At 42.2% G+C, this 24,371-nt stretch overlaps 2 protein-coding genes across 3 annotated transcripts in view; one reads left to right on the forward strand and one right to left on the reverse strand.

Annotated features, from left to right (window-relative positions):
• The window catches only part of LRRN3 (leucine rich repeat neuronal 3), a 63,912-nt gene extending 55,084 nt beyond the window's left edge, over window positions 1–8,828 (reverse strand). The window contains exon 1 of the mRNA XM_088456382.1: window positions 8,545–8,828. The gene's annotated coding sequence lies outside the window, so the exon portion shown is untranslated. The remainder of the gene's footprint in view (window positions 1–8,544) is intronic.
• The window catches only part of IMMP2L (inner mitochondrial membrane peptidase subunit 2), a 1,207,428-nt gene that overhangs the window by 575,261 nt on the left and 607,796 nt on the right, over window positions 1–24,371 (forward strand). The gene's annotated exons all lie outside the window — the stretch shown is intronic.

Here is a 24,371-nt window from a genome sequence, read left to right on the forward strand (position 1 = left end):
ATATTCGAATACTGTACAACAGCATGAGTTCATTTTATTCAGTTCCCTAATGGCATGTTCACCATCCTTCAACAAACTGGACCAAAATGACCTTTTTAGTATCAAAATTATGTGGCTTTAAGAAATGTGAAATATATTACTTCACACACTAAAGTTCTACTCTTTAAAGAAAAAAAGAACACAGACTGAACAAACCCATCAGTTCTACAGGGCAAAATGTGAGTATTCCTGTACTTAGATACTTTTTTTTAGACATCAGTAGCCCATAATGTCAGCACACCAAGGTGAGCTTGTAAGTGGTGAATGACTTTAGCAGATTAGCAGTAAGCCCCAAGGAAAACGCTAATATGCAGTGCCTATTATAAGGCATGTTCAAAGCAGCTGTTGTATGCTTGCTCAAGTGGTTTGTGCATGACCGCTTTTTATTTATTTATTTATTTAGTTTAAAGCAAAGAGAAAAAATGTATGGCCTGTACATATCTTGTTCAAAGCTATCAAATAGGTACAAGGGATGCAATTATTCCCACAGTCATCAAAGTAATAAAGCCCACAAGAATAGCATGCATTTCATTATGACAATAATTATATCTAGTGGGAATTTTAGTAAGGATTATGTGCAGGTTAAATGAGTATCACAGATAACGCATACTGCTTTGCCATAACAGATTCAGACTCTGTTCCTGCATGTCAAGAGTTAACTTGTATAGCTCTGTGGATCTTGCAAATACATGTCTGCAAGCTCTGTGCGCACAAACTCACATTAATGCTTATGATAATATTGCAGTCAATGTCATTTTTACTCTGCTAACATTTTTATACATTTTACAAGTGTAACTGCAGACAATCTTTGTTAGCACTCTGCGGTATGTCACAGTGGTGTATATATGGATCCTCGCACTATCAGGAGAGGATTGGACATTGGGAGCAGTTTAATCAGCTGCACACAGCACATTATGTTCATGCACATTTAGTTAATATTAAATGTTTTGGACCGAATTGAATGTATTTTTGACTCACACCCTTGGTCGGTCTTCAACATTAACTTTATTATAGCAAAATTCCAGTGGGAACAATTATTTTACATGAGATATGTGTCCTTGAACCTTTAGCTTGTCCAAGGCTGATCCCTGTTCTTTTACAGCCATATTATATATGCTTTAGAAGCATATATATCACACAACTGGCTACTTAGAACACAGCTGTTAATCACTTATAGACAAATTGGTTCTGTGCTTGTCATGCAGATGCTTGTGACTTCTTTGAAGTATGAGGGAGCAGTATCTGGCCTACATTTTATATACTCATGTTAAAAAAAAAAAGTAAAGGACAAGGTACATGCTTAAATGTAAAAAAGGTTTATGTAGTGTTATCTAAGCAGCTATGTACTGCATAAAGTAAAAAAAAAAACAATTATGCATACTTAGCTACTCTCCTGGAATGTCCATGAGAGTACCGAATTCTGGTGGTTCTCCTGCACCCTCCAGTGAATCATAGCACTGTACTGCAGGGAGTATGGTTGTAATTATGCAAATCATTGCGCTGCACATTCTGTTCCTCCCATCAGCACCACCCCCTCCTGGGAAGTCCCGGAAGAGACACCATTCAAATGTTGGCAAGTAATTTAGTCATACACATTAATCACGCAAGGAACATTATTTCATGCATGCAAGTTTGTATTGTGTGTGTGCAGGGCCGTAATAGGGCTTGACAGCCCTTTGTGTCAGCCCCGTCCGCTTTGCGCATGACGTCATGAAGTTGCACATATGAGGCGGGTCCACCAGAACTTGGAAGTGCAGCAATGCCTAGAGCATCTTCAGCTATACACATGGCAGGGTGACTGCCTGTAGCATCCAAAGGACACTACCGTCGGTACTGCCGCAGCGATACAGGCTGGAGGGTTCCGTTCCAGACACCGTTCTAGCCAGAAGCAAGGGCCATGGTGCAGTGGCAGTGCTGCCCACAAAGCCCTGTGCTCTATGTGGCGGCATCGGTCGCACACCCCTAGTTACTGCCCTGTGTGTGTGTATGTATTATGGTTTATCAGCAAATGGTAGGCCTAGGAGTGGCTTGCACAGGTGATATGTTGGCCATTCCTCCTATGCACCAGGTCCTTAAAATAATGCAGAGAACATGTTGTACTGTAGAGAAAGAATTCTAAAGCAGAATGCGTGAGTCACAGTAATCATCAGCGTTGAGTAATACTGAGTTTGGTTTAAAACCGCAAATGAATCAGAGTACAGGAATAATCCTTACACACAATGCATAGCAGCTGCCGACCTCCATCTTTATCATCACACGTCACACTCTGTCCCACTACACCTTTTGGTTATTTAATATGACACATTTTTAACTTCCTTTTCTGTCCATGTTGTTTTTAGTGACATCATTTAACACGCTGCCCCAGAGGTGTAGTTTAACTGATGGCTCTCAACTTATTGATTTAAATCTCTCCCAGAAGAAATGAGAGACAAATACATAATGTCAGAATGTACTGTATGATTGATTCCTGAGAGCATTGCTAAATACGTAGTACTTTGTAGACCAGTACATGCACATAGCTGATTAAATAAAAGTATTTAATCATGGCAACTCCAATACATTTATTCTGCTTGCATGTTTATACTCAGAATTGATCATATTCTCAATACATTATATGATGTATGTACTGTAGAGTATGGTCGAACAGGGCTGGTGCAAGGTTTCAAGGTTCCCAAGGCAAAAATTATCCATACCGCCCTTGCCCCCTCTTACATACCCGCTTTCCAACTTTAACATGCACACTCGACTTTTTATAATATATTTATTATTTCAATGTCTATTTCTATAAAAGAAAATAATAATACACAGATCACAGGGGCAGCTGGTCAATGCTCTGCTCTCGGCAATACTGCCCAACAGCTGTATGCTACTGCCAGCATTGAGTAGAATAAGGATGTCTATTTCAGAAACAGCCTTCATTTTAGTACCAGATGGCCCCAGCGGTGCCCACAAGATGCTAGAGCCTTAGGTAGCTGCTTAAAGCTGGCTAATGGTAACACAGGCACTAAGGGGTATATTTACTAAAGGTCGATTTTAATCGATTTGAAATCAATGTTAGGTTTCTGGGGCTTAATCATACATTTACTAACAGACAATTTTTGATTTAGTTTTTTTAAGTATTAGTAAATGTGTGATTTAGCTTTAGAAACACAATATCAACGTTAATTGATTTTGATCGATTTTAACTCGATTAAAATCGACCTTTATAATCGACCTTAGTAATAATACCCCTAATAGTCAGATATGACTCCAATATAAAATTGCTATCATACTATATTAAATAATTTGTAATTAAATAATTCTAAGTAAATACTGACAAACCTTTGTTGATTTAGTTTTTGTTGAATTGTCTCATGTTTTTGAATATATTATTGAGTTTGTCCTTAATAACTTGATTATTAAGACTTTGTTAGTTATATGTTAATTTGTACCAACAAGCTAAATGTTTGGGACTTTTTCATTTTAACCTGTTTAGAAATTCCTTCTGATCATGTGTTGGTATTACTGAAATACCTAATTCTTATGTCAGTCCTAAATCCAACTTTATGACCAGCACATTACATGTCAGAAATATGAGAAATTGAACTGCATTAAATCATAATGTATGGACTAGAGTTGGAGCGTTCTCCAGATATTTATAACCTTTCACAGAAGCAATCACAATTGCAGTCAATCAGTACAGCAGGACCACCGCTAAGCAATTTACAAGGTACCCCTGTGAACTTTCAGAACCTGCAAGCATGGCAATAAATGGTTCAGGTGTCATTTTACATCAGGGGTGTTTTAAGAGAGATGAGGGCCCGTGTGCAGACTCAGTGCAGGCCCCCTCCTCTCTCCAGTGGCCCCGCGGTGTAGTAGACTCTGGCTCAGTGCCACAATCTACTGCGCATGAACGGGTCTCCGGGAAAATGGTGCCCGCGCCATTTTCCCAGGGACAGCAGCACTACGGACAAGCAAGTATAAGACTATGGATGCAGGATGTGCAGTGTGGGCCTTCCTGGACCCAGGGGCCCATGTGCACGGCACACACTGCACCCATTATAGAAACGCCCCTGTTTTACATGTTTCTTTTCAAAGACGAGGACTGCTTTAGCACTTGCCCAAGATTCTGTCTGTCTCTAACTAAGCCCCACCTACATTTTCCCACTTGGAGCTAGCAGAATCTTTTCCCAGCATTGTTGGATTGGGAGTGTGCTGTGGAGTAGCATCCATTTTTCACCTGACTCATTGTGTTTCACAATGAAGGTAAAACACCTAAATGCAAGGAAAACACCATGTTGTTTTGATATGTTTAATTAGTTTCTGAGTTTGAACTATTTAATAGGTTAGGATTAGAAAATGTTATTAATAAATGTTAGTACTAGCAAATCTATTCTAGTAGAATTATGCTTTTGCATTGTATTATAAGCTATACTGTTAAAGTTGAATTATATATTTCCACTAGGCAAACAATGTTTCACAACTGTCAAAACTAATATAATGATATATTTTATGTACCTATTGTAGTCAGTACCGTGATGTCTATAGACACCACCTCAAGCTAAGGACTATAGAAAATTATTTATATGTGGGATATAATGTATGAATATAAGGATATACTACTTAGTATTACCAAGGTGTTCTATATCTATACTGTTAAACAAACTGGTCCTGGAACAACTAGGTGTTTTATATTACCATTGCAGTATATTATTTATTTTTAAGAACCGTCACAGTTGTGCTACTAATAAAGACATACAGTACTAATACTGTATATTATATTAATACCCCTCTAAGTTGATAAATGTATATGTAACAATTTTTTGTATATTTTTTCAGAGGGGCGTTAAACAACTATGTTTAGTTAATGGATCACTTTTTTCTTGACATTCTTAAACAAGGTGCATATTCTAGTTCTTTTGTTTATTTTAAAACACTACTCAAAGAGAATTTCAAGTTTGCAATTTCATATTATTCAGCTCACAAATTCCTGAATATAACGTCTTTAATTAAAATTAAAGATATTTACACTAAGAAATGTACAGTAAATGGCAGTAAGCTCTCAAAGCAAAAATGATTCCTATGTAAGGCAAGGATTCACGGCCAATGTTACCTCTCTCTTTATAATGAATATTTTTTTTTGTCGGCTTTATTTCCATAATTTAAATGTATACTGACATTTCTGTTTGTCAACTCACAATTACCAGTCTAAAAAATGAACTCAAATACAGACAGCAGTCTCCAATTAAAATTGCAAACATACAGCAAAAGCTGTATTGTATTTTTGGGGAATCTGGATTGTAGAAGAAATGTGATGGTGTTTCTTAGATGTCTACTCTTGACCTTTAAAATACCTCCTTTGACCTAAAGGAGCCAGAGACCTAACATCTAGCAGGAGCAACTGTCAAGGAATTGAACTGCATATTCATCAGACTTTTAGCTGTGTGCAAAGATATATGGATTTATTTTAATTGGCTATTTCAGTGAAGAGGTGCATAACAAATGTAATGTTGACCAATTAGAATATGAAGTGGTATTCAAATAAAAAAAGATCGAACAAGAAGGGTATTTTTGTATTTGGTGGTTGCTAGGATGCTGCTCACACTAATATAATTACATGGGTTTTTCTGAGTTTGTCTAATCCATTTGTAGATTGAAAACAGAAGATTGTTTTGCATTTAGATCACACCAAGCTCTAATTTAAATTTGTTTCAGGGATATTTAAAAGTCATGAATATTCATAATAATGTAAATCCTATTCTGTCTTTTATGTAAGTAGTGTGATGTCATCTAAAGGCAAATGACCACTCATGTGAGCAGTGGAATCAGTAAGCACCATTGCTATTGAAACATGCAATATTTAGTTACATTCAAGTGTGCGTGCCTCTTCAGAGACTTGAACTCTATGACAAAGCAAACCTTTGTTGACTGTAGAAATTTGGATTATGTCTTGTTTTCTTGCATAGTACATAACAATGGATGACTGGCATGCGATTTTCACTATAAAAAACATCAGGAATATGCTATACTAGGATGAAAAGGACAGTCTATGGCACATATACTTACGAAAATATATATTGCATGTTATATTTTTAACAAATTGAAGACTGAAAACTCATTGCAATGTATTCACACTGGGCTTTTCAATGATAGTGCTTTAAGGTTTTGTTTGCATATATATTTCAGTGAATGTTAAAGTACATTATACTGTACTAACTTGAAATGGGGAAATTGAGTCATCAGGCATTGTACATACTGTATGATTAGTAAAATAAATGTACTGTGTATATATCATTTATACAATAGAATATGACTGGTGCTGGTCAGAAAAAAATCTATTTAATGCAATGTTACCAAGTTCATGCTATTCTTTATACCTTTACAAACTGATCTTAATCTGTTGATAGTAAACATGATCTACATTTTCTATATTTATTCTTCGATCATTGATATCCTGCCAAAACCATAATGTGTTTCCTTCTGTCTGGAATTATCTAGGTAGCATTATTCTTATTTAGCATTCCATGCATTTCCTGGCACATGCCCAGTTTCTGATTACATTGTGTCATCCAGTTCTTGCTCAATCAATAAATTAACATACATCACTTCTTTACTTTACCAGTCATAGAAAGCTGAAGTCATTTAAAGCACATTTTGAGGTCTGGTATAATGGTTCAAACACTCCATTTTCTTTTGGCAATCATCTAAACCATGGGTTTTGTTATTGTGTTCAATATATATATATATATATATATATATATATATATATATATACGCTCAAGTCATTGCTATAAATATTCATCTGCGTTATGTACTGTATATAGGTAGCAGGTGGTGTCTTGTATCTATGTAAAGGAGATAAGAAACTGCTATATAAGAGAATGTTATTATATAATATATCCAGTAAAAATATAATTTATTTTATACCATATATAAGATTGAATATAGGAAACTAGAATTGCCTTAATGTGCAAAAAATCAGTTTATTAGGATCTGTAGCTAAACTTAACCCACTCTGGTATTGCACATTTTTTAATATGTCATTCACATAGAAGAGATACATAGGGAACATGTAATAGCATTTGTAGGTTTAGCTGACATCATTTATTATATGAGTGTTAGCAAAATCAGCAGAGGAAAATGAAAGGCTTGCTATTTTTTGTATCATATAGTAATGTCTTCTCGCTTTCATATTTAAAACCTGTACTCCTGAAATCATAAAGCTTGTCTATGTAGCAGCTCACGGCAGGGTCCTTTATGATTAAGAGACGAGCTGGAAATTTTGTGCATTGACATATTATTAGTTGCCAACATCATCTGCATTGTTAGAGGTCTGTCCATGCACACAGTATACATCTGCACATTGACGTATTTGTAGTACGGTAACTATGCGTGGGTGACACTTCTTTTTATATATTACATTACTTAGCAAGCTTATGCTAGTAATAACTCTTAATGGGCAGTTATAGAAGCAAACTCTAAGAGCCCAGCAGCAGGTTGTATCTGACTCAGTCAATAGGACAATGGAAGAATCAAACACACTGTACTTTGTGCCCTGTGAAATAAGGCTTCACAAACAAGTCATATAAGAAACAAATCCTGTTCAGCATTTATTGATAAATAAGACAGCGGAAAATAATTCCAAATCTCTTCTGCAGCTCTTGGCCAATGTCCCAGCAATAAATTATATTAACAGTACACCCCTAATAGCAGACACTGATGCTATTCTGGGAATGTGTGCTTGCCATGCTAGACTAATATGTGTATTTCCTTTCAACTAAACCATATCTCTAAGCATGCTGCCTCTCCCAAAGGGGCTTCTGACTTGAGGCTTCTCTGTTGCCTTGCCCAATCCCAAGTGTTGAAGGGGAACAGACTACATGCTCATTAACCATTAGCTTCAAGTTTGTACTCCACATCTTTTATGGTTAAAACTATATGTTAAAGTAAGCTCACCAAGTAATGACATTTGGGTTGAAAAGGACAACAAAGCAATTGCTATAGAAAAGACTAAAACTATCCTTAAAAGCTTCCCTGGAGTGAGCCTGATAATTGCTCTAGGAGATTAGTACTTCTCTGGCTAATATAAATCATTTTTTTCATTTAACATGCGTCAATCAGAGCTGCATTAGCTGCACAGCTCCTCACACTGACTCTCCAGACCGGCAAGAGTATATGTTTTAAGGGAAGTCATTTAGCACAATCCCTAAGATGTAGCCTGGCAGAAATCCAATAGCTGTGTGTGTGATATGCTCATTCAGGCAGCGAGATCTCAGCCTTTACATTCTTGAATACACTGAACATGGCTAAACACCCCCTTGTACATTGTTCTAATGCTTCTGTAGCAGAGATGAAACATCAATTGGAATTTTTCATCTTCACCTCCTGGACTTAAGTATGGTAAAGGAAACACAGTTTTGTAAAGAAAAAGAAACCCTGTATATGGGTATTTGTCTTTTTTTGCAAACACACATGAAGAATATAGTAAAAGAGGATTTGTGGTAACAATATATCATTGACACTCACCCTCCAAGAACAATGTGCATCCTCTGTACATCCCTCAGCTTAGACTGCAGTACATACACAGTGAAGCCCTGGTGTAAATAGACGCATTTCTAGTTGTCTGCACATGCACATATCCTACAACGTGAACAGAGCTGCCTGCTGCTTGCTGAGATCCCTCATAGATGCCAGTGCTTTGTTTCTCTGTGGCTGATGCTGACAATCCAATACAGAGACGCTGCTTGTGTAGTCGCTTCCTCTTCTCCTCCTTTCTGTGGTGCTGGTGGTTAGTTCTGCATCATTCACCCTATCAGTTGTCACACTGACATGGTGCTGCCTGCTCAGCGATCATTAATAACTGAACACCCTCCACTCCCCAGAGAGGAGCCAATAGCTTCACAGTGCCAAGATACAGTACTCACAGCTGCTCTAGTCTGGTTGGCTGAAACAACATGCCTATTATATGACATTGCTGCTAAGGTGCAAATATATGAAACCAACCCTTTCTCCCCTCTGTTAGTAGGTAAAAGACCACAATTGTTGCTAACATGTCCAGCTACAGTTTTTTCATTAGCGTGTTTAACTTTCCAGAGATATATGATGTATAATGACATAAACTATGAACCTAAAATATTTGTGGTGCAAGCAAATACCAATATATCACATATTAAACTTACAACAGTCAATCAAGAACTCTACAATGCTGATAAATATATTTCATATTATACCAAGAACACAAATTATTAACATTCTAATAATAGTAATATTATTCAGTGGATCTCCAGGCTTTAATATATACCAGAAGGTATTCCAAGATACTGGTGATATATATTTAACAATATTGAAACCTGAAATATCTGGTTTAACAACCTGGAGAAATTGTGCTTTATGTGATAGAACTTTAGAGTACTTTTATTTCTTTTTTATGTGCAACATTACTGTTATCACGGCTGTTTATGATAGGGCAGCTTCAAGTTTGATAGTTGTGAATACTCCTGGATAAGAAGGATATGTTTGTGTTCTTGGCTGTTACTGTATATAAATAAATAAAAGTGAAATATTTACGGTAACTAAAATTTGTATTGCTGCAGAATTAATACCACAGACCTTTGGCTTTTAGACTTATCTCTTTGCCAGATTGATAAATATAGTGCATCAGACCTGAGGCTTGACTAAACCCAAGGGCCTATTGCCCAATTACCCTGGTGATCTAAGGAGGGGTTAATTAGAAGTGGCCTCAGAGAGGGTCTACCTGTTACGCTGGGAGAGAATGCTGAGGAGAGCTTTTTTACTTCCCCCACTAGCATCACTCTCTGGGCCTCAGTTTGCTTCTTTTGCGGCTGACCTGCCCTTGCCAGCGGAGCCTCCTCTTCTTCCATGGCTGGCTCTTCCTTTTCTTTGGGAGGTCATCTTTCCTCCCTCTCTTCTCCTCTCTCATCACAGAACTCCTCTCAGCACAGCACCCCTCTCCCCTCACAGCATAGCACCCCTCACCCATTACAGCACATCACCCCTCTTCCCTGACAGCACAGCACTCCTCCAACCATCACAGCACCCCTCATCTATTACAGCAGAATACCCCTCTCCCATCACAACACCCCTCTCTCCTCACAGCATAGCAGCTCTCACCCATTACAGCACAGCACCCCTCTCCCCTCTCAGCACTCCTCACCCATCACAGCACCCTTCTCAGCTCCCCTCACCAATTACAGCACAACACCCCACTCAGCTCTTTTGACAGCACCTGTCACCCATTACAGCATCCCTCTCCAATCCCAACACCCCTCTCTCCTCGAATCATAACACCCCTCAACCATTACAGCACATCACCCCTCACTCATCACAGCACCCATCAACTCCCCTCACAGTACTCACCTATAACAGCACAACACCCTTCTCCCCTGACAACACAGCACCCCTAACCCATGACAGTACATCACCCCTCTCCTCTCACAGCACAGCACTCCTCCTCCCTCACAGCACCCCTCTCAGCTCCCCTCATAGCACCCATCACAGCACCCCTCTCAGCTCCTTTGACAGCACCTGTCATCCATTACAGCACCCCTCTTCCATTACAGCACCCGTCTCCATCACAACATAGCAACAATCACCCATTACATCACAGTACTTCTCTCCCCTCACAGCACAACACTCCTCACCCATCACAGCACCCCTCTCAGCTCCTCTAACACCACCTGTCACCCATTAAAGCACCCCTCTCCCATCACAGCACTCGTCTCAGCTCCCCTCACAGCACAGCACTCCTTGCCCATTATCGTACCCCTCTGTTTCCCTCACACCAACCCTCACAGTATAGCACCCCTCTCCCATCACATCACCCCTTTCAGCTCCCCAGCACAGTACCCCTCACCCATTACAGTACCTCTCAGCTCCCCTCACAGCACAGCACCCCTCACCCATTACAGCACAGCACCCCTTAAACTTCACCTCACATCACCCTTTCCCCAACAGCACACCTCACAGTGCACCTTCCCTCATAGCACACCTTTTCATAGCACACCTCCCCTCAGAGCATAGCACACCTCCTCATAGCACACCACACCTACCTTCACAGCACACCACACCACTCCCTTCCCCTAGAGTCTTTTGTGGCATTTTGAATTTGGCACTGGCCGTGAGCCAATCATGGCTCATGGACTGGCAGCCAGTTAGGCGCTCCCCTACTGTATCAAAACAACTACTGCAATACAGGCGTGGACAGCGGTAGTGAGAAGATGGAGGAGATGTGTTACAGATGGGGGTGATCACATTGGAGCTGCCCACCTGTAATGAGAGTTTTGTCGTTTTTTTTTTAATTTTGAGAGGGGACTTAACCACGCCTCCCGAGTTTGGCCATACCTTCCTCCAGTACCCACACCTGTCAGAGCCCTCAACCGTGCTGGCTGGACACAGCAGCTGTTGTAAGATTAACTTCCAGCAGCTGCCGGCAGGCTCCCCTGACACGGTTGCATCAAATGAGGCCATGTTGGGGAAAGTCCAGATTGGGATGGTCACATCTCATGCAACCACACCAGGCAAGTGGTTAAAAAATTGTCAGCTTTTATGGATAAAAGATCCCGACATTATAATGGGATGCCTTATACTGTGAATCTGATGGAAATATGAAAATTAAAACCAAAGAGCATTCTATGAAAATGAAAGATAAATTTAAAGGCATGCACAAGATAAGAAAAGTCTGCAAACTATGGGCCTGATTCAGACCCACTCGCAAGCGGCTGTCCGCTCGCAAGTGGGTCGATGTTGTGCACTGCGCATGCGCACGACGGCGGGAGCTCCGTCGTGCGCATGCGCCAGATGCGACGAGCGAAGGACTTTCCTTCGCTCGTTGTGTCTGATCAAAGGGGGCGTGCTGTCGATGTTGATTGACAGCACGCCCCCTTTGGTGGGCGTGCCGGGGGCGTGCCTCCCTGACGGGGGCGTTCCCAAGGGAACGCCTACCGTCAGAAGCCGGCCCACTGACATCACTAGTGATGTCAGTGGGAGTGATTTTGGCTCTGATAGAGCCAAAATCACTCTGGGCCTTGCGGTTGAAAAACTCAACCACAGGCTCCGGCTCGCAGTGGCGATGGTCGCGATGGTCAAGACCATCGCGGCCATCAAACTGCACGCTCGTATAGGCTGTGGGTGGTGACCCACAGCTATACGAGCGTCCAGGAGGACGCTCCATAATTATGGAGGACGGCCCTCATTCAGAGCGTGCGCTCTGCTCAGAGCGTACGGCTCTGAATGAGGGCCCATGATCCAAGTGCTTGGATATACCATAGAGCATTGTTGGATAACTTGTGACAAAATGGAAGTTGCATCATACCGCCCAGTACAGAGCCAGCCCTAACCAATTTGGTGCCCTAGGCAAGATTTTGACTGGTCCCAGGCTCTTCCCTCACAGCACCCCTCTCCCCTCACAGCACACTGTTGTAACTAAAGAAAAAAGGGACAGGTTGTAGAGGAATGTCCACCATCTCAAAAGGCATTCTTTAGGGAACATTCTCCCCTCACATCACAGCACCCCAGGCTCTCTCTTCACAGCACTTCTCTCCACTCATTGCACAGCACCCATCACACCACAGCACTTGTTACCCAGCACAGCATCCCTCACTCAGCACAGCATCCCTCTCCCAGCACAGTTACCTTCACAGCACAAATTACAGCACAGCACCCCTCTCCCAGCACAGCACCCTTCACCCAGCAGAGCACATATCACAACACCCATTACCCCTCACCCAACACCCCTCTCTCAGCACAGCATCCCTCACCCAGCACAGATCACAGCACAGTATCCATTATCCTTCACCCAACACCCCTCACTGAGCACAGCACCCCTCACCAAGCTTCCCCCTCCCAGCACATGACCCCTCACAGCACAGATTCCAGTACAGCACCCGTCTCACAGCACAGCACCCCTCACCCAACACTCCTCTCCCAGCACAGCACCCCTCACAGCACAGATTATAGCACAGCACCTTACACCCCTCACCCAGTACAGCACCCCTCACCCAACACCTCTCTCCCAGCACCACTCACAACACAGATTACAGTACAGCACCCCTCACCCAGCACAGCACCCATCACCCCTCAGCCTGCACAGCAGCCCTCACCCAGTTCCCCTCTTCCAGCACAGCACCCTTCACTCAGAACAGCACAAATCACAGCACAGTCAGCACCCCTCACCCATCACTGATCATACAGGCTGCTCCACCACACCCCACCCACTACATAAAAGTTTGTAGGGCACCCATGTAAGCTGTTGCAGCACATCTCAATAGAATGGTAGCCCATGGTTGCATCTGGGTCTCTGCTTATCAGTGTGGATGATGGAGTTCACCCATATCAGTGTCATATCCCCCTGGGCCCCCACTCCTAATATGTCTCCCCCCCCATAGCAGTGTCAATAGTACCCTGAGCCCTAACTCCCCATGTGTCTCTACCTCTTGCCCTCCCCCAATAGCAATATCATGAGCCCTAAGCTTTCACACCACCATGTCTCTGCCTCCCCCATAACAGTGTAATTAGTCCCCTGGGCCCCCACTCCCCATATATATCTGCCTCCCCCTCCCCCCATAGCAGTGTCATCAGCCCCCTGAGCCCCCACTCCCCATATGTGTCTGCCTCCCCCTCATCCAGCTCTTACATTTATCCTGTGTGGCTGGACAGGATGCTGCAGCTCTGCATGTGTTACCTGGCTTCCTCTGCAGCTGCTCAGCCTCATGCTAGGGATGGACATCGATGGTCGATGTTGCTAACCATCAAAGTTTTTCTTTCGATGTTAGTGTTTTACTATTCGATGGTGGCATTCTGATGTTTGCCACCATCGAATGGTAATGATTTGATTTTGTTCTGATGGCTGACTGTTTCTTTAATTCCTTAGAGCTGCACCACCCCTGGCTCCTTCCTGGCTGCCGTGTGTTGTGAGACCGTTTGTATTATTGAGATCGCTGCAGCAATGAGCAGTACTGCTGCAGATTAGTGAAAGGTTCAGAACTGAAGTGCTGCATTAACTATTCAGGGCCCCACCACCGATCTGAGTTTTTTGAGCATGCGCATATCATATAAATAGTGTTTATCCATAATTCTTTTGATGCTATGGTAAGTTACCATTGCATTGAACGTTTTGATGATGGAAGCCCAGCCATCATTTGATGGTGTGCTTCCAATGTCCATCCCTACCGTAACCTCAGACAGAAAGTGAAAGTAAAATTTATTATTTATTTTATTTTATTAACAGTTGCTTATATAGCGCAGCATATTCCCGTTGCACTTTACAATTGGAAACATTTATAGAACAAAACAGGGTAATAACAGACAGACGTAGAGAGAAGAGGGCCCTGCTTGCAAGCTTACTATCTATAGGGAAATAGGCATTGATACACAAGGATAGGTGCTATATATATTGCAATTTGGTCCGGCCAGAATGCAGAGTTTCTTGGTGGGCTGCATGATCCAGTCACACAGGAATGTCAGCCAAATGTCAGGAGTATGTGAAAGAAAGACAATATGTGAGGTTATGTGTGGACTGTGAGAGGGGATGTAATAAGACATGGAAGCTATGAAGGTTATGTGGTCAGTTCTGGAATCTGATAAGCTTGTCTGGAGAGGTTAGTTTTCAGGGAACGCTTGAAGGATGAAGGATTGAAGACTAGAGGTAAGTCTTATTGTGCGTGGTAAGGCATTCCATAGAGTGGGTGCAGCCCGAAGAAAGTCCTGTAACCGTAAATGGGAGCAAGTTATGCGCGGGGATGAGAGACGCAGATCTTGTGCTGAGCGGAGAGGTCGGGTTGGGAGATATTTTGAGATGAGTGAAGAGATGTATGTTGGTGTAATTCGGTTGATGGCCTTATGTGTAAGTAACAGTATTTTGTATTGAAAATCACTTCCTGACTGTCTGAGACTAAGCACCGGCTCTGTTTTCTGCTGCTGCAGTCTCTTGACATCTCCTCCTGGCTGGCTTGGATCTCTGAGATAGCGATCAGCACCCGAGCCAGCTGAAAGAAGAAAAAAAATCTACCACTGGCCCTAGGCTAACCTGGTAGAGACTTACCCAGCAGACTTAAAGGTGTTATTGCAGTAAAAGTTGGTTGTACCAAATACTAGTCTGCAGGGGTTCAATACATATGGAAGCAGCATTTGCAGTTATTTTTACTTTTTTTTGCTTGTTTGTTTTTTTACTTAAATCTGCAGTCAAGTAATGAATTATAAGTTTGAAAATTTACTTTAAGAGCCAATGGGTTTGCAGTAAAAATAATGTCTGGAACAATGTGTGTGCTACTAGGATCACACAGCATATCTTCTTATATCACTATTTACATCATTAAGTGCAAAGGTTGCAATTAAAGCACAAAACTTGGATTTTATTTAATGCAATGTTTCACATGGTGCACAGCCCCACCCACTATGCTACAGGTACCTGACATACCATAGCCATGCCTCTCATTCCAAATTACCATTGCCTGATGTTGGTGACTAATCACAGATTTGTTTTTATTGTCTGTCATCATACAGATAATATCTGACTTCTTATCTAAAAGTTCTGTGATCTCTGGGACCTGATTCTGAGTCACACGCAGGGTTAATGCCACACGCAGTTGGCACATGTTTAAGTGTAACACTCCTTTTATTAACTCCGGAAAGAGTGTTGTGATTATGTACAGTATGTTTATCTCCACACTAACTTGTTTTTCAGTGACACAGTGCCTCCACCCAAATCTTCTCCTCTTGTCCTGAGTGGATGTGGATTATGCAATCTTTCACCAGGAGCTGACATGGGAGACCAATTGGATCCACACGGACCTACTCAAGGACGGTTCACACACAACTCTTTTGTAAAAGCCACATCAACACATTTATTTAAGGGCCTGTAAAAGTGGGTGGAAATGTGTAAGGGAACAAAATGAATTGGTGGCAACCTCAAAATATACAAAATGATAGAGCAAATACTGACATAAGGAACTGCAACAATGGACAATAAGTTTCCTCTGGGTACTATTGAGATTATTTCTTTCTCCCACCCACGGGTGTATCAAGGGGTCTGAGCACCCCTGGCAAAGTAAGAGACTGGCCCCCCATGTCACTGTAGGCTCCCCCTGTGTCACTCCAGACATCCCCTGTGTCACTGCTGACTCCCCCTGTGTCACTCCAGGCATCCTATGTGTCACTCCTGGCCACCTCTGTGTTACTGAATGCATAAAGATGCACTGCTGCACCCTATAGGTTTTGCTTGGTACTGTGAAAAAATCTTTCACTCAATACAGAAACCATAGCGGTAGACAGTGGTATAGTACTAAACCACAATCTCCAGAACATCAAGGGTCCTAATTTTGAATTATTGAAGCCCGAGGAGCATGCTCTAATCACCCACTACAAAGCAAAACTGTGCTGCATGTATGGGACTTTAGATCCTCTCCAAAAGAAGAAGGACCCAGTTTCTCTCCATCCCCTCAGAATTAGAAGGCCTCATTGAGGAATAAAGGGAATCCTCAAATACTCCTTCAGCAAAGCTAGGTGGGACTCCTTGACATCCTAGACTGCCAGAGCCAAAAGGCCCCTTAGGGGGCAAGGGTCTTAAGGATTCCCTCTGCCACAAAGATCAGGGTTGAGCACTCACTCTGTTGTACCCCTTTTACACCGGAGCTAAAACCCGGGTTTTTCAAGGGTTAACCCGGGCAGCTCCCTGGTGTAAAACGGCAGAGGGTTGGATCGCCGGGTCGAGTGACCCGGCAATCCAACCCAGGTAACTAGCAGGGTTTAACACGGGGGTAGCCCGTGAAACCCTACTATGGGAACAGCGCACTCCGGGTCACGAAGACCTGGAGTGCGCTGCTAGCCGGCCGATTGGTCCGGCTTCAGTGGCGCTTGGAGATGACGTCATCTCCAAGCGTCCACTTTCACTCCGCAAAACCCGGGTCTATGCAGACCCGACTGCGGTGTGAGCGGCACTGACTCGGGAATATCCCGAGTCAGCGCCGGCAAAATTCCGGGTCTGATCCGGATAGGAACTTTGTTCCAACTCCGGGTCAGACCCGGAATTTAGGTGGAAAAGGGGTATTAGATAGCAAACACAAGTAGCTATCTAATATGTAGGAAAAGTTAATAGGAAATGCAAATGAACATTAGGGGTAGTATTAATCATATAGTATAGACAGAAACCTGGCTTCAGAGAAGGATCTATTGGGTGCCCAGAAAATAGTGCCCCCTTCCTAGGCTGGTGCCCCTGGCAATTGCCATCCTGGCCAAGGGGTAGATACGCCCCTCATCAACTCTAATATGGACCAGCTGCAGCTTAACATGTAAGAAGAAACTGTTGGCTGCTTCTCTTTAATATCATCAACCTGCACTCTGGGCCATTTAAAACACTGGAAGGACAGATGAGTGTCATTATAAGTTCATATATCTACCAGCCTGTTATTGTGGCTGGTAAATCACTTATTCACAATAAAAAAAAAATTGTTTATAATACATGGTTGCCTACTCTCCCGATTCGGCCGTGAGACTGCCGAAAATCGGATGGCACTACCGGCTCCCTGCAAGAGCAGGCAACTCTCCCGGGTTGGCTGCTGCCCCCCATGCAAGCCCTGTCAAATCCACTTATTGAGAGAAAGTGGGCGGTCTGGGGGGGCAATGACGCGATTCGTGCTGAACTGCACCATCATAGCCCTGCCCACTGCTTTAAAATGCCGGTAAAATTGGCATTGTAAAGCAGGGGACAGGGTTGTGAAGACACAATCGGCCCCACAGCAATTGCTACCATGCCCTCGCACCACCCACTTACGCCGCCATCACGCCCCCACTTTGAGAATGTTGACACCAGAATGGCCACAGGTTCTGAATGTTGACAATCAGAGTGGTCATTAGGGCAACAATCAATGTGAAGAAATGCATTTAGGTCAACATGGTTGAAATAAGAAAAGTATAAACCCAACGCCAATAAGGCAGAGGGATCAGACAATAGTACAGCAGTCAAATAAGATTATGTCAACCTTATAAAAACAGAAATATACACAAAAGAGACTGCGCTCTAATGTCTATGCTGGGACACCAGTAATCAACACATCAAATATGAAAAGGAAAAACTTAATGCATAAGGCTTATTAGCCACACTCATATGGAATAATAGAAATTGATAGTAAACATAAAAATACATACAATAGCGTTGATCAGACTGTCATAAAACTGTAGACAATATAAACACTGATAAAGACAATACAGACAGATAGTAAAAATGATTAATCAGTCTTGGATTGACTTGTATCTAGTTAATGGATACACTAGAAAGTAGCAGTGGTAATATCCCTGGGGATCCTTTCAAACGAATCTATGTAACAACATTCCTTCATGTGAAGGATAAATGCAGAAGTGGTTACATAGACCTGACATTCACAGTGGTGATTAATATATGGCATATGACGGTTGCCAGGAGAAAGGAGGGAAATGGTCACTCAGTTGTTAAACTGTGTAGTAAGTGTCTCGTATTTTGTTCAGTACAAACGGATGAAGAAAAAAAAAGGGATTGTAGATGTTACATCAGATGTTAAGTCAAAGGTGGTTTATAGATTTCACCGAGTACTGGGTTACATATACCTGCTCTCTATATACTGAAAAAGAGTCCCGTAAACAAATCAGTGCAAGGGTTATGTCAGAAAAATATGACTGACGTCCCCTCTCCTAGATGTACCTTGTCAATAGCTTGCCCACTGCAAGGAAAAGAGGTGCTAGTAGTGAGACTCACTTGCGATGTGAAGCACCGGCTGTTAGCCGTTTCTGGAATGAGCAGCTGTGTCTCCGTAAGCTGGTCAGTGGCCAGAACGCTGCAAAGAGAGAGCCGTTGGCGGTGGTATTCACTTGCATGCGGTGCGCCGGCTGATAGCCGTCTCAGGATGGCAGCGGCGTGGATGGTGACATAACCGTTTCCCTCCTTTCTCCCGGCATCCGTTATATGCCATATATTAATCACCACATGTCAGGTCTATGTAACCACTTCTGCATTTATCCTTTACATAAAGGAATGTTGTTACATAGGGCCTGATTCAGACCCACTCGCGAGCGGCTGTCCGCTCGCAAGTGGGTCGATGTTCTGCACTGAGCATGCGCACGACGGAGGGAGCTCCGTCGTGCGCATGCGCCAGACGCGATGAGCGAAGGAAAGTCCTTCGCTCGTTGTGTCTGATCAAAGGGGGCGTGCTGTCGATGTTGAATGACAGCACGCCCACTTTGGTGGGCGTGCCGGGGGCGTGCCTCCCTGACGGGGGCGTTCCCACTGGAACGCCTCCTGTCAGAAGCCGGCCCACTGACATCACTAGTGATGTCAGTGGGAGTGATTTTGGCTCTGATAGAGCCAAAATCACTCCGGAGCTTGCGGTTGAAAACCTCAACCGCAGGCTCCGGCTCGCAGTTTCGATGGTCGCGATGGTCAAGACCATCGCGGCCATCAAACTGCACGCTCGTATAGCCTGTGGGTGGTCACCCACAGCTATACGAGCGTTCAGGAGGACGCTCCATTTTCATGGAGGGCGGCCCTCATTCAGAGCGTGCGCTCTGCTCAGAGCGTACGGCTCTGAATGAGGGCCATAGATTCGTTTGATAGGATCCCCAGGGATATTACCACTGCTACTTTCTAGTGTATCCATTAACTAGATACAAGTCAATCCAAGACTGATTAATCATTTTTACTATCTGTGTGTATTGTCTTTATCAGTGTTTATATTGTCTACAGTTTGTGAGAGTCTGATCAACTCTATTGTATGTATTTTTATGTTTACTATCAATTTCTATTATTCCATATGAGTGTGGCTACTTAGCCTTATGCATTAAGTTTTTCCTTTTCATATTTGATGTGTTCATTTCTGGTGTCCCAGCATAGACATTAGAGCGCAGTCTCTTTTGTGTATACAACATGGTTGAAATGTCAACATCTTCAGAATGTCGACATATGTTTTTTTGTTGGTTAGGTTTAGGGTCAGATTTAGGCTAAAATAACAAATAACGGGTCAATATTATAATCATGTCGACATAAATGCATGTCTACCTATTGATTGTCGACATTCAGAACCTGTTGACAATCTGAATGTCACCAAGTCATCCCACACCCTTGGGTTGCCTGCAGAAATCAGCATACAGTAAACACATTACAAAAGCCCTCTTTTAGGTTAAGGTCACTGACTGTGATTGGGCTAATTGAATAGCTAGCACACAAGACGCATGGTGCAAATTGAATCCCCCCTTTGCATGTTATTGAAAATCAGTGTGTAATACATGTAACACTTTGGATTTTTATATTGCTCCATTTTATACAGGAAATTTTGAGCTGATGAGTTAATGTACAATTAGTTAAGGTGCATACACACACAATGATTTTTTGAACGATTATCGTTAAACGATATAGTTTAACGATAATCGTTTGAAAAAAATCGTTCACTTTCTGAGTCAAACGATGAACGATTATTGTTCATGCGCGTTCACGTTTGTAGTTTGTAGTTCAGTCAGACTTGTCAACTCAACGATTTTTATTAAGTTGATATGCAAAAATCATTTGTAGTTCATAAAAATCGTTCATTACATTTAAATGAACATAGTAAATGAACAACTTTAGTAAACGATTTTAGTTCATTTTTTCAAGGTAGAAAATCGTTTACTAAAATCGTTCATTAACTCAATCGTTGTGTGTGTATACAGCTTAAAGCTGCATACACACACAATGATTTTTTTAATGATTATCGTTAAACCATATCGTTTAACGATAATCGTTTGCAAAAACCGTTCACTTTCTGAGTCAAACGATGAACGATTATCGTTCATGCGCATTCACGTTTGTAGTTAGTCGTTTGTAGTTTGTAGTTCAGTCAGACTTGTCAACTCAACGATTTTCATTAAGGGAATATGCAACAATCGTTTGTAGTTCATAAAAATCGTTCATTACACATTAAAAAATCTGACAGATAATCTGACAGATAATCGTTCATAAAAATCGTTCATAAAATCGTTGGTAACAAAATCGTTGTGTGTGTATGCAGCTTAAGGGGCCTATTCATCATACCTTAAAACTCTCTGGAGGTAATTAGGTAGAACTCGCATGGAGTTCTACCTAATTACCAGAGGAATTCATCATTCCTCCTCTCCATAACTATCTATTTCGAAAAGCTGTCATGTTTGCGATGACAGCTTTTCGGGATATAGATTGTTATCTCTATCTACACTAACTTACCGCAGCTGGAATCCATTCTGCGCATGCGCTGTTACATTCATAAATCCAGTGCATGCGCAGCACTGCCTACAGCGGTGGTAAGTCTGTGTCCTCCCAACCCCCTGCCCCCCCGCTCACCTCCACCCCATCCCCACACTTACCTGCCTGCTGCAGCGGCTTTGGTGGCTGTGCTGTCACGTGTTCTCCCAGCAGCCCACAGTACAGTTTAGAAAAAAAATGTTTTTTTCTAAACTTTATTGTGTTCTGCTGGGAGAACACGTGTCTGCACAGCCCCAGGAGCCAGAGGACGGACCAGAGTGCCGGAGGAAGACACCGGGGGTCCTCACCAGCTGGAGGCAGGAAAGTGTCACCTGCTATTCGCCACCTAACAGTGGCGAATAGTAACTCCATCAAATTCCGAAACTAGATAATTTTCGGAATATGATGAATACCATAATTTCCATATCCCCATACTAATATATGGGGAATGTGGAAATTAACGCAGGGGGGCTGAGCAAGGAGATATCAGTGATATCTCCTGTGCGAAGTGTGTTCATGAAAACTAAAATAATGTTAATTATGGAAAATGTTCTTAAAAATTTTATTTTAGTGTTGATGAATAGGCACCTGTTATCTTTTTAACACCAGTGTTCCAATATAACTATGCGGGTACTGGCATTGGAACTATAATCCAAATAGGGGCAAGAGGAGAAGGACGCACATGTCCCCTGGCTGAACTTCTATTGCATGTTTTGGTTAGGCATCATGTCGGCATACTATAACTGTATTTGTGATTGTGAGTCATTCACTGACACTGTTTGCTCCTTCAGAAGTTCTGTAGGACCAATATTGTGACTTTTACTGATGTGGTCATGTATATCATAATGCAGCTGAATATGATGCGGGTGATGGAGAGTCAAACCACTCATCTCCAAGGCATTCTCCATCCTTACACTGGTGGGGTTGGGTATATTTGGGTTGCCGGCAGTCGGGGTTCCAGCGGTCAGAATCCCGATACCGGGATCCCAACAGGGTTAACATACCGACACTTGTAGGTCAGTATGCTAACACCCCCTCTCCCTACCCTAATCCTCCCTTCCTGTTGCCTAACCCTAACCTCGCCCCTAGTGCCTGAACCTAACTCCTCCTCCCCTAAACCTGACCCTTCCCCCTTAGTGCCTAACCCTCCCTCTAGTGCCTAACCCTAACCCTCCCCCTAACCCCCAATACTTACCTTCGGGATGCCGACGGTCGGTATTCTGGAGCCGGTAACCCGACTGCTGTTGGGAATTTGGCGCTGGTATTTAAACCGTCTTCATCTCGTCAGCAAGGATGCTGACTACATCCCCTCTGGGGGCTGTGACATACCCTCTTGCTGTAAAACCAGATTCATATTTAGATAGCTTTAGTTTTCATTCACTTGTTCACAGTGTCACAGTCCCACTCACCACTAGAATGCTTCAAAATCTGCAAATTTCTTAAAATGCTACAAAGTGCTTAAAATTTATAATACTATGTAGTTTTATTCAATACACACTCACACGATGGATAACAATAAAAGTTATGTCATATCATACAGTATATAGATCTTTGCAGAAAATATGAGACTATACTGTAAATAAATGTTGACAAGTAGCCCCACACCAACAAATCACATTAGAGTACTGTTTTAGAACTTAAAAACATATATTATTTACATTCATCTGCCACGCTATTACACCCCATTCTCCAATTTATCACATTGGATGTACTAACTAGGGAAAGTGATAAATTGGAAAGTGATAAACTACCAGCCATTCAGCTCCTAACTGTCATTTTTCACACAGCCTGTAACATGACAGTTAGAAACTAATTGGTTGGCAAGTTAATTACTCTCCAATTTATCACTTTCCAGAGCTCAATACATCTACCCCGTATCGTAATAAGATGTGTTTATTCTAATCAAGATTAATACATTTAGGTCACAGCACTTTGATCCCCAAAAGCTATTCAATTAACCCCGATCTGAGTCTGCCGGCAGCACTTATTGGGAATTTATTTTCACCACTGGCAGTGAAAAAAAATCCCCGATGACTAAGTGGTTAACTGGTGCCGCAACCCTGTTAATGCACAAATTTGCGAACTTTGGAGGTTTGTCCCTTGCAAAAATTAACAATACTGTTTCAGTAAAATAGAATTTTCTTACTAGTTAAAAAGCATTTTAATTCTTTGTATTGCAGTCAAATCCACAGGAAAAATCTAATTTGCTAACTGTAGTCTCAGTCACTGGAGAAGAGCCCTTGTGCTCGCAAACAGGTTATCATACTGCAAGTTTATTAGGTGAGGTAGAAGAAATGGAGTCATTCAAAAAAGGTTTAAGATTTATGGTGCGTACACACAGGACGATTTTCTCCCCGAACGAAAATCGTCCTGTGTGTCCCCGGCAGGGGTGTGCTCAGCGTTGTTAACAACACTGAGCACAACACTGAACGAAATCAATAACGATTTCATTCAGTGTCGGGCTCCCTCCCTCACCCCCGAACATATTCAACCTGACATTATCGTCAGGTTGGACAGGAAATTCGTTAACGACAAGTTGTTAAAAAAAATCGTCCCGTGTGTACGCACCTTTAGCGGTTGATGTGGAGTTGAATGTAAATCAGACATTACTGTAATTACCCTGCACTGCGTGCACAAAACTAAATGCTTGTCAGTCATCATTGGACCTGATTCTGAGGTGGAGTAATGCAAACAAGAGCAAATTACTGAGCACCTGGACAAACCATGTAGCAATGCATAGGGTGCAAACTCAGCATGAGGCCCTATGTGTGGCTATCTCAGCAACAGTACATTTCTCTCTTGCTGTTAAAACTGATATTACCACTTAATTTCATTACATGTGCTATTCAGACAGGTTCTTTGTCAACAGTTCAGCTCCACACTTGACAACCCTTAGCAACTTTAACCTCACCCCTTGTTACCTACTTGCACACTTTAGTTCTGTAATTATGCAGTCTTCACAATAATGATCTCATTGATGGATATTTGTTTCTGTCTGCAAACATGTAGTGTTCTAATTCTGGGTATTGATCTCTCTCCTGTAAACACACCTATACTTAGATTTTCATTTAGGACATGCAATCTGTAGCTTGCATACACTGTGCGTTGCACCATATTGATG

Source organism: Taudactylus pleione, unplaced genomic scaffold (genome assembly GCF_031769625.1).
Source record: "Taudactylus pleione unplaced genomic scaffold, aTauple2 ptg000041l, whole genome shotgun sequence".
Lineage (NCBI taxonomy): Eukaryota > Metazoa > Chordata > Amphibia > Anura > Myobatrachidae > Taudactylus > Taudactylus pleione.